An 11,827-nucleotide genomic window follows, 5' to 3' on the forward strand; every position below is an offset into this window, starting at 1 on the left:
GCGGGGTGGATCGGGACCAGGCCACGCACCAGGCGGGCCGGCGCTGCATCCTCCCTCCCCCGACCTGACCTGACCTGGACGAACGCCTCCCCATCGCCCGCCCCCGCGAGGCTGATCCGTCCGGCCGGTGAGGAGGCCGCTTGTCGGGCGCCACCGGCTGCCCGGCATCCTCTTATATAGTGTTCGAGGAGGTCGACCAGGTGGCCCGGCCGGGATGGGGGGGGGGGGGGTGCGGGGGGTGGTGTCCCGGGCGGCGGGGGGCGGGGGGGTAGGAGTGGAGAGGGAAAGGTGGGCGGGGCGAATGCCGGGGGGGGGGGGGGGGGGGGGGTCGGCGCGGGGCGGGGCGGGGCGGGAGTTGGGGATGGGGGAGGGGCGGGAGGCCGTCTGGACATGGAGGGTCGGAAGAGCGGTGGTGACAATGATTTTCATTATCATTTAGAAAGAAGAACGTGGACTTCTTTAGAGGAGTCCTTTGAATAGCTTCTCCATTTAGTTAACATACATCCAAATGGAGGTCGGGAAACTTGGGTCCTGTTAACATATGGATGGAAGTGGAAAGAACTATCGCGATGACCGTCCTTGTGTTTCTTTTATTTTTTCTTTCTTCCTTCTCCCCAAAGCCGCCCCCCCCACCCCCGCCCCGCCCCGCCCCGCCCCGTCCCGTCCCGTCCCGTCCATCCATAGTTGTAGGTTCCAGTGGTAGGTCTTTCGGGTTTCTGCTATGTGGGCTTGAAGGGCGATGCTGGGTCTGGGGCTGCGCCCAGGATCCGAACCGGTGAAAACCTGGGCCGTCGAAGCCGGGGGTCGGGGTGGGGGCGCGTACTTGACCGCTCGTCCACGGGCTCGGCCCCCGGCCCTTGTTTTCTAGGGAGAGAGACAGAGAGACCCGATCCATTTTCTCTTGGCCTCTAAAGCGTGTGTGTGGTCGAAAGGCGACGGAGAGAGGGGTTCTGGTCCAGAAAGCCCCGACCGCGCCGCCGCGGGGATCGGTCGGTCCCGCCCGAACCGTCCGAGTCGGAAAGGAACGGACAGCTTTCCTCCTTTGGGCCCCTGACTTGGGACCAACAGGGGAAGAGAAACAGGCCTCTCTCCCTCACACCCTGGCCCCTTCCCCCAGGACGCCCTCCTTCTAGTCAGCCCGCCTCTGGCTTTTCCACACGCCGACGACCGCTCGTCGGCATGGACCCACCTTCCTTGGGGGACACCACCACACGACTCTCCCACTCGTCTGCCTGCCTTTCGTTGGCGTCGCTGCCAAAGGCGAGGGGTAGGGGTGGCGGTGGCAGGGACGGCAGGGGCCCAGCGGCTCTCTGGAGGGTGAGGAAGTCTTGCTGGTTCTCCTAGGTCGGTGATCTTTCTCGATCTCCACACACATTCTTCGTTTGGGGAGCCAAGAGACGCCCTCTGAGGAATCCCTATGGCCAGGGTCGATCACTTACTCGCTCACTGCCTCGGCCTCGGCCTTGGCCTCTGTCCACCTTGTCTCTCTCCCTCCCTCCCTCCCTCGTCGGTCTCTGTGTGTGGACGTCTAGGTGGAGGCGAGGCAGGGAGGCCATCCACCCACCCACCCACCTCGTGGTTTACCACACGCTCTACACGGAGGTAGAATTCCCATCCCACCGAATCCATCCTTTCCACGGGGCACAAGCCAGTGGCCTTCGGGAGTCTCCCTCCCCAAGGTGGCGCATCCGTCACGGCTATCTATTTCCAGAAGGTTTCCGTTTCCATCCCCTCCCTCCGAAAGAAAAAACGGCCCCACTCCCGGATCTGCCTCACCACGACCACCACCACCGCCGCCATCTGCTGTCGCCCTCTAGGGTTGGACCGTTCTAGCTCTCTCCTCTGTGTGGAATCGCAACGTAGGTCGCCTTGGATGTCTGGCACCTCTCACTTAGCAGAAGGTTTTGGAGGCTCAGGCTGGGCCACGCTTTGGCCCGGGTCAGTGTTCCGTTCCTCCGGACGGCTTCCTCGTTTTCCACGAGAAGGAGCCGTGAAGACGGAAAGGAAGGGCGGATGGATGGCTTCTCCCGTGCTACCGAGTCCCTCTCCCCTTTTCCCCAAAGCGTGAGGGGCGGTCGACAGGATCTTCTCTGATGACAAAAGTCAGAGGCACCCCGGGTCAGACACCGTGCGAGGCGTTGGTGTGTTCTCGAGACGAGAACACGTCCCCGTCAGCGTTTCCTGTCGTTCTCGTTCCGAAAGGATTCACGCGCCACCCCGTCTCCCTCAAGGTCTTAGGGCTGTCGTGCTCCGCAGCCGTCACGTGTCGTGGATCCTGGGCACCACCACGCCACCCCGCCCCCGCCCCCCGCCATAGCTGTCGATCGCTACGTGGCACGCCTACGTTTGCCCAAAAGAGCAGTCCGATGGACAGCGTGGGTGCTTTTCCCAGCAGGCAGGCAGGTGAGAGTCACCCCTCTAGAAGGTTTCCAAGCCCCGTTCCATTCTCAGAGGCAGCTCCTTTGGCCATCAAGGAGGCAGGCGATGGGGGTGGGGGTGGGGATGGGGATGGGGCCGGGGCCTCTGTCCCTCTGTCGCGGTAGAAATGATTGGGAAAGGAGGGACGATGGGCGTAGGTCAACCATCCTGGGCGGTGGTGCTTTGGGAGCTTTTTCTAGAAGAAGGAGCGAACGGCCTTCCCTGGGAAGGGAGGAAACCAGAGGAGGTCCCCCTCAGACCGACCTGACACGAGAAGGACACTCTCTCTCTCTCTCCCTTTTCTTCCTGACTTGAAATCAGGAGACAAAACTCCCCTGCCAAAGGGGCCCTCCCGAAACGGGGAGTGAGGAAGACCTCCTTCTCTTCACGGCTGAAGTTCTCCCTGCCTTTCCTGGACGGGAAGGATAGCACCTACGCCCGCTGCCGTCGGCGACTTTTAGTCCACCTGGAGAGGAAGAAATTCTTTCCCGTGGCCGAACCCTGGCGGTTCGTTCGTGCTGCAGAGGACGTGGCCCTCTCTGACACACCCAGGAACCTCCTCGCTCCGGGTCGCTCCGGGTCGAGGAGAGGGAGTTCTGTTCTGTGGTTTAGAATGGTGCTTAAAAAGGGACATCGCTTACAAAGGGTCCTCGTCCCCCTTCCTAAACGGACGGCTCGGCTCGGAGGCGTGAGATACGTTTCGCATCCTCCTCGTCGTCTTCACTCAAAGTTTTATTGGAGTTTTGAAGATTTTATTTTTTGTCTTTCCTTTTTCTCCCCAAAGCCCCCCGGTACATAGTTGTGTGTTCTTCGTTGTGGGTCCTTCTAGCGGTGGCATGTGGGACGCCGCCTCAGCGTGGTTTGATGAGCAGTGCCGTGTCCGCGCCCGGGATCCGAACCGACGAAACACTGGGCCGCCTGCAGCGGAGCGCGCGAACTTAACCACTCGGCCACGGGGCCAGCCCCTTACTGGATTTTTAAAACAACTCCGGGGGCCGGCCCGGTGGCGCAGCGGTGAAGTTCGCACGTTCCGCTCCGCCGGCCCCGGGTTCGCCGGTCCGGATCCCGGGCGCAGGACCCAGCACCGCTTGGCGAGACACTCTATGGCAGGCATCCCACCTGGAAAGTAGAGGGGGATGGGCACGGATGTCAGCTCAGGGCCAGTCTTCCTCGGCCGACAGAGGAGGATTGGCGGCAGATGTTCGCTCAGGGCTCATCTTCCTCAAAAATAAAATAATAAATCGATTCGATAAAATATCAAATAACACAACCGCGGGATCACGACTTAGAGTCACCATTGGCCCGATGATGCCACTCCCCACCCCCCCCACACCCCTACCCCCCACCATTTGGAGGTGCCGTCAGTGGGATTCGTTCCTGTTTGTCCATCTTTCTTCCTCTTTTTTTTTTTTTTTTTTTTAAAGACCGGCACCCGAGCTCATTGCCAATCTTATCTTTTCTTTTTATTCCTCCTCCTTCTTCTTCTTCTCCCCAGAGCACCCCAGTACCTAGTTGTATATTCTCTTTGAGGGTCCCTCTGGTTCTGCCGTGTGGGACGCCACCTCAGCGTGGCTTGATGAGCGGTACCGTGTCCGAGCCCAGGATCCGAACCTTTGAAGCCCCGGGCCGCTGAAGCGGAGCGTGCAAACTCAACCGCTCGGCCACGGGGTCAGCCCCTTCAGAGGAGGAGGAGGAGGAGGAGGAGGAGGAGGAGGAGGAGGAGGAGGAGGAGGAGGCAGGCGCTGTGTGAAGTCGCCAGTGAGTCTGTGGAAAGAGACGGAGGATTTCCCATGGGAAGCTGGGGCGGGGGACACGGACCAATGTCGTGCGAACTTGAAGGTGAATGATCAAAAAACCCACACACGCCTAGAGCAGCGGGTTGCCAGTTAGGAGTTTGCTTGCCGGGCCCATAACGCAGGGCTCATCGATGAGCCAAACCGTCCGTGATCCTCAAGCAGTCTAGTAGGGTTAGAGAAAGGAGGGGGGCACTCTTTCTGCCCCAGACGAGGCGAGTTTCTCAGACAGCCACCCTGCCCCAACATCTTCCCTCCCTGCCTCCCGGCCCTTGGCGGACTGCGGCCTAAGGGTGGGGGAATTGAAGAAAGCCGTTCAATGGAAAAGAGCCCGAGGCCATGGGAGAGAGCTTCCTGCACTTGAATGAAGCCCTGACACCAGGCCCGTCGGAATGAATGGGCCTGACCTCCCCTCCCCCCTCCCCCCTCCCAGGCTGGCGAGTCCCACCGACTCGACTCGGCAGTGGAAGGCTAGGGGTTTCCTCCGAAATGGTGAACCGGCCCCCTTGTCCACAGGAAAACCACACACGGCTACAGCCTAGGCAGGATCTCGGGCCAAGTCGTCAGGGTGGCAAGATGATGGTGGATGAGAGGAAACTTGTTCTGGGACCGCCCCGCCCCCCCCATCGCCTCTCTGGCTGACAAGAGGGCTGGGGAGCGGTGAGGGTCAGGGGGAGAGTGGGGGCGGGGCCGGGACAGGGACCACCGGGCAGTAGGACGGGAGTAGCCCTGAGGCCTGCCTGCCTGCCTGCCTGCCTGCTTCCTTCCCTGCCGGCGCAGGGCTGAGAGAGGCACGGGGCACGCTGGCTCCTGCCCCTTCACTCATTCGGGAAGCCTTCTGTTGTTGCTCCTGAGGTGCCGGCTGCGGTGACAGACAGAGCAAAACTCCTCTCTCTGTCTATTTCTTCAAAGGCCCGAGTCTGAGCTACGACAGATTCCCCTGTGGCTCGACCCGCAACCTCCCATCCTGCCAGACCAGACCCCTTGTCCAAAAACCTCCACTGGAGGAGCTCTTTCACCTGACCCGGAAAGGAAACACCAGCCCTGCCTCAGCCTCACACCCACCACCACCACCACCACCACAACCATCCCCCCCCGCCCCACTCTCCTCCGGACCCAGATACCTAACAGAGAGAACAAAAATCCAAAAATCCTGCTGCTCTCCTTCTACCGCCTCCACTTTAGAAGAGTCGGTCTCCCCCGAACACCTCAGACTCTGTGACTTCCCGCGGCCTCCCTTTCCCCGTCCCCATGCTCTCCCCGGACGGGCCCCATCTTACACTCGAACGACAGCTCCACCGCTCGGGGCAGCTAGACACGATGTCCCAAAGTGGCCCAGACGGTAGCCTGGTCGATTCCAAAGGACCCACACACGCAGTCGGCCATAAACGTGGTGTGGAGATCGTGGACGTTCGCGGGCCTCTGATGAAATCGCTGCTCCGGGGACCCCGGCGTCTAGGACCCGTCTTCTCCATGTTCTTCACACTGTTGCTCCTGGGCCGGTTATTCTCTTCCCTCTCGCTGACCTTAACGTTTTGTCTCTGCCATTGAATTTTTTTTTTAAAGATTTTATTTTTTCCTTTTTCTCCCCAAAGCCCCCCGGTACATAGTTGTGTATTCTTCGTTGTGGGTTCTTCTAGTTGTGGCATGTGGGACGCTGCCTCAGCGTGGTCTGATGAACAGTGCCATGTCCGCGCCCAGGATTCGAACCCACGAAACACTGGGCCGCCTGCAGCGGAGCGTGCGAACTTAACCACTCGGCCACGGGGCCAGCCCCCTCTGCCATTGAATTTTGACTGTGCGAATGTGACTTGCCACTGTAGGGCTGCGTGGATCTCTCAGGCATCCTGCTGTGCCATGCGGGGGGGGGGAATCCTTGGTGGGTGGGTCGATAGACGTCCCTTTGGTTGTCCCCTGGAGGGGAGAGACAGAGGGGACGACTCAATCCACCACGAACGCTGATGTCGCTCCGATAAACCTGTAGCGGTGATTCTAGTTTATGGCCCGTGTCCTGAAAAGAACTTCCCGAAGGGCCAGCCCGGCGGCACAGCAGTTAAGTTCGCACGTTCCGTTTTGTCGGCCAGGGGTTCGCCGGTTCGGATCCGGGGTGCGGACGTGGCGCCGCTTGGTGAGCCACGCTGTGGTCGGCGTCCCGCCTATCAACGGGAGGAGGATGGGCACGGATGTTAGCTCGGGACCACTCTCCCGGGGCAAAAAGAGGAGAATTGGCAGCAGGTGTCAGCTCGGGGCTCGTCTTCCTCGAAAAATAAATTAATTAAATAAATAAAAACAACTTCCCAAACCTCTCTGATAACTTGAAGCTTTGAAGTTTTGCGAGGTGAAATCAGGTGATAAAAAAGTCCACGGACGGGGGCAGCCCCGTGGCCGAGTGGTTAAGTTCACACGCTCCCCTTCGGCGGCCCAGGGTTTTGCCCGTTCAGATCCCGGGCACGGACACGGCACCGCTCGTCGGGCCGTGTGGAGGCGGCGTCCCACATGCCACAACTAGAACGGCCCTCAACTAAGATAGACAACTATGTCATGGGGGGGATTTGGGGAGAAAAATCGCGGGGGGGGGGAAACAAAAACGGAAGATTGGCAACAGTCGTTAGCTCGGGTGCCAAACTTAAGACAAAAACAATTTCCTTGACGATGTAGATCATTTCCGAGTAAGATAGAACCTGAGACGTGAGTGGCTAAATAGAAGTTTATCTACTTTGGGTTTGTGAGGATACGGAAACGAAAAGACCTTTGGGTCTATCGAGGAACACGTCTCGTGCTTTATTAAAAGCTTTGACAGGGGACGGCGGCACGGCGGCATAGTGGTTAAGCTCCTGCACTCAGCTTCGGCAGCCTGGGGTCCTCGGGTTCAGATCCCGGGCGTGGACCTCCACCGCTCCTCACTCCGGGCTGTGGTGGCATCCCGTCCGCAAGATCAAGGAAGTGGGGCGCAGGTGTTACCTCGGGCCCGCTCTCCCTCAAGCAGAAAGAAGAGGAAGATTGGCAACAGGCGTCAGCTCTGTGAGGGCCGATCTTCCTCACCCAAAAACTAAAGTGAGATGAAATCAAATAAAGCGAAGGAAGAGATAAACCTATGAAATCCCATGTTTCTAAAAGTGGCCAAGTGTTTAGAAATTGGCCAAGCGACAGACTGCTCATGGGAAGGACAGTTCCTAATTGCTGACTTCTTAGTTTTCACCAAAATTAAGGTTCGTGAGGGTTAAAAATTCTACTTAACGAATGCGATGAAAGCCACTAGGCCGGCCCAGTGGCGCGCTGGTTAAGTGTGCCTGTTCCACTTCGCCGGCCCGGGGTTCGCCGGTTCGGATCCCGGGGGTGGACGTGGCACCGCTGGGCGAGCCACGTGGTGGTAGGCGTCCCACATATGAAATAGAGGAAGATGGGCACGGAGGTTAGCTCAGGGCCAGCCTTCCTCGGCAAAAAGAGGAGGATTGGCAGCAGTTAGCTCAGGGCTCATCGTCCTCAAAACAAAACAACACAAAACAAAACAAAAAGCCACTAAAAGTGAATATGGGAAACATCTTTGTGTTCAAGGAAAGTGAGATGGCTGCCTTCAGGCAAGAGGGCCTAAAAAGTAAAGATCGTTTTGTCTGTGAAAAGGTGATCACGGGGAAAAAAATCTGAGAAAAAGGTCTGTTCGTGGTCAAGTGGCCTAAAATTGGAACGAGTGGACAGATAGAAATGGCGAGCGATAGGATCTATTGGAGTCTATGAGGAAGCCATTGGGTGTCGGCCTAATTCGGCCTGACAGTGTTTTTCCAAAAGGGCCTGACGTGGCCGTCGAGCACGCATTGCATCGTAGATCTGCTTTAAACATTTCCTACGGCAAGAACCAATGCCCTTAAGGGAAAGGAGCAGCTTCCCCGTGCTCGGGCCTTTCCTTAAGGAGAGGCATCTTTCCTTAGGCTAGGAACGGATGGTTGCGCTCACCTTTGACCATCCGGCTCACCTGTGACCACCCAGGCCCAGACAACAGACCTGCCACCCAGCGGTGTCTGTCGATCGCTGTGCTGACAGAGCAGTGTCGCGACTATCGTCCAAGGGACCTTTCGATCCTATGTGAAACGTCCTCTCTGGGGGTCTAGAAGCACTCTGTACACCCCACTTCCCGGGCGCCCTTTCTTCCTTCAGGAAGAAAGGCCCCGGGCCACAGTCCTTACATCTTAGGTCAGAATAAACTCACCCCGATTTTCACGGATAGATTGGTTCCGGATTATTTCCATCGACAGAATGGAATCAAGTCAATGAGTTTCAAGATCGGAGGGAAGCTGATGCAAAATCAGAATTGGTTTTTCTCGCTCTCGAAAGGATACTTTTCTCTAACTTCTAGTCTCCTCCTGATAAAGACATTGGAAAAGGTTTCTCTTGACCTCTGAGGGAATCGACACCAAAGACAGAGATCCTCCATTTTGTCAGAATGATTTCCTAGGCCTCTAACGGAGGAGGCCTCCCTCGGACGGGAGCTCAGCTTTTGTTTTGCAACAGTTTTCCTCTCTCTGCTTGCCTTTAACATCTCCTTTCCCGTTCTTCTTTTTTGGAAGGGAAATACGTGCACCGCTGGGGGGGGGGGGGGGGGGGGAAAGAATTTTCTAAATGACCAAAGAAGATCTACGACTGTTGTTATTTTGGTTTCACGGAGCAGTTCCACGTCCACATTTACCCCATTTTAAACACCCACACACACTCACAGCACGGCGCTGTGAGGATGTCCCGGGGAACTCGATTTGTGGAGGGAATGGCTGTGAGGTCTCTGCCCCCAACCCGCACCATTTGGGTGCTTCTGCTTGTTGATGAGGACGGGAAGCCCTGCTGAAATCCATATTCTTATCACCACACGTGAATCTGCACCCATGCTCCCCCCGTGTGTCGTCTTTGGGCTTTGCTGTGGCCCCGTGCGGAGGGAGACCCGTTTTGTCTTGTAAACTTTTCAGCGGCCAAGCGGCTCGGTCCTTTCCTCTACGACTTGTGGGCTCTGTCTGTCCGTCTGCCTTAGAAAGACCCTCTGGGCCGGAAGTGACAGGCTGCACACAATTCCTGACAGACTGCGGACAATTCCTCCGTCGTCACGGTCCTTCTCTGATGACGTGCATGGTTTCGGTTTGACAGCGACCCCCACCCCCCACCCCGCCCTGATTTTCTAAGTCCTCCCGGGACCCGGGAAGTGCTCGGGCCGCTCCGGGAATCGGGGGCCGGCAGCCCCGGCCTGCCCCGTGGCATCTCCGGGGACTTTTCCACCCTCTGTCCGCGTCAGCCAGCCGGCAGCCCCGGCCCGGCCCAGGAGTCACGTGGGGAGTCTGTCCCCTTCCTGGCAAGCCCACCCACCCCACCCCCCTCCCCGCCGATTTTCCAAGACCTCCTTCTGCGCCCAGGGTTGCCCTGTGCTGCCTGGGAGCTCCGAGGTGGACACCCTGGGGCCTCGCGTGGTGACCTCCCGGCCGCCCCAAGCGGGCCCAGAGAGAAAGAGAGAGAGAGACAGAGTCAGAGACAGAGAGACAGAGAGACAGAGACAGAGGTAGACAGAGAGAGACCTGACCCGGCGGTGGGCTCAGGCTGTGCACTCTCGCTGGCCGGTGACCCGGTTCCCTCCCGCTGACCCCTCCGCGCCGGTTGTTGGGCGCCATCTGGCGGCCGCTTTTACAGAGTGGCCCTCCTCCGGAGCCCCGGCGACATGAGCAAGGGATGGGACTTGCAGGACGTCTGTGTGGTTTCCAGTGTGGGTCTGTGTGGAACAGAGCTGCTAAGAACATTCATGCCCCGGATTCTGTGTGAATGAACAGGAACGTGGCCGCAGCCCCCACCCCGCCCCCCGCCCCAGCCCCCGGGAGTGGCGGGAGTGGTGCCCTCCAGACCACCCTCGGGTTGGATGCCTCCCTCCCTGGAAGGACTCACGGGACTCCACAAAAGCTGACTTCCTGGAGGTCCAGCGGAGACCCCCAAGGCCCAAGGCCCCCCCCCACCACCACCACAGATCACTGTGGAAGCCTTAACGACCCAAGGCTCCAGCTACATACAGACGCTCTTAGGAGGCAAGATACACCAAGGGCTTATGTAGGTTGCCACTTTCGGTGGTTGTTTCCGCGGCGTGTGAGTTTTGGAACCCGCCACGCCATTTTTCACAGAGGCCATACCGTTTCCCTTCACCACCAGTGAGGCGTGAGTGACTGACTTGGCTTCTCCGCGACCTCACTAGCAGTTTGATCCTGTTCCTGTATTTGGAAGAAGCCAGTCTCACCCATGTGTCCCCACAATGTCTCCCTCTAATTTTCTCACTTGCTTTTCCAGGGAACAGCTCACATCTTTTCATGCGCTTATTGGTCATCCATGCGTACCTCCTCCTCCCCAGGTGAAAGTGCCTGCTCTGTCTATTGGCCTTCCATTGTATTTGTATTTTTCAGTGTTGATTTCCCCCGGGTCTCCACTCCATTGTGGGGTTTTTATTTTTTTATTTTTTTTTTTTTTCTGCTTAAAGATTGCCACCTGAGCTAAGCCTCTGTTTCCCATCTTTGTCAGTTTCAGAGGGTAGATTTCTCAGTCTTGCTCTTTCCCAAGTTCTGCACGCCCTTGTGTGTGTGTGTGTGTGTTTTTTTTTTTTTTTGCTCAAATATTGAACCTAAGCTAGCATCTGTTGCCCATCTTCGTCAGTTTGAGAGGGTAGGTTTCTCAGTGTTGCTTTTTCCCCAGGTCTCCAAGTCCCTCAGTGTGTGTGTGTGTGAGTGTGTGTGTTTTCTTTGCAAGATTGGCACTTGAGCTAACGTGTGTTGCCAATCTTTGTCAGTTTCAGAGGCTAGATTTTTCAGTATCGCTCTTTCCCAAGGTCTCCACTCCCTTGCTCTTTTCTTTTCTTTTCTTTGTTTTTGGCTTAAAGATTGTCACCTGAGCTAGGCTCTGTTGCCCTGCTTCCTCCGTTTCAGAGGGTACCTTTTTTCAGGGTTGCTTTTTCACCGGGTCTCCTCGCCATTGTATTTTTTTATTTTTTATTTTTTTTGCTTAACGATTGCCACCTGAGCTAGCCTCTGTTGCCCATCTTCTTCAGTTTCAGATGGTAGATTTCTCAGTGTTGCTTTTTCCCCAGGTCTCCACGCCCTTGTGTGTTTCTTTTGCTTAACGATTGCCACCTGAGCTAGCCTCTGTGGCCCATGTTTGTCAGTTTCAGAGGGTAGATTTCTCAGTCTTGCTCTTTCCCAAGTTCTGCACGCCCTTGTGTGTGGGTTTTTTTTTTTTTTTTTTTTTTTGCTCAAATATTGAACCTAAGCTAGCATCTGTTGCCCTTCTTCGTCAGTTTCAGAGGGTGGATTTCTCCGTGTTGCTTTTTCCCCAGGTCTCCACGCCCTTGTGTGTTTCTTTTGCTTAACGATTGCCACCTGAGCTAGCCTCTGTGGCCCATTTTCGTCAGCTTCAGAGGGTGGATTTCTCAGTGTTGCTTTTTCCCCAGGTCTCCAAGTCCCTCAGTGTGTGTGTGTGTGAGTGTGTGTGTTTTCTTTGCAAGATTGGCACTTGAGCTAACGTGTGTTGCCAGTCTTTGTCAGTCAGAGGCTAGATTTTTCAGTATCGCTCTTTCCCAAGGTCTCCACTCCCTTGCTCTTTTCTTTCTTCCT

Source organism: Equus caballus, chromosome 1, assembly GCF_041296265.1.
Source record: "Equus caballus isolate H_3958 breed thoroughbred chromosome 1, TB-T2T, whole genome shotgun sequence".
NCBI classification, from domain to species: Eukaryota; Metazoa; Chordata; class Mammalia; order Perissodactyla; family Equidae; genus Equus; species Equus caballus.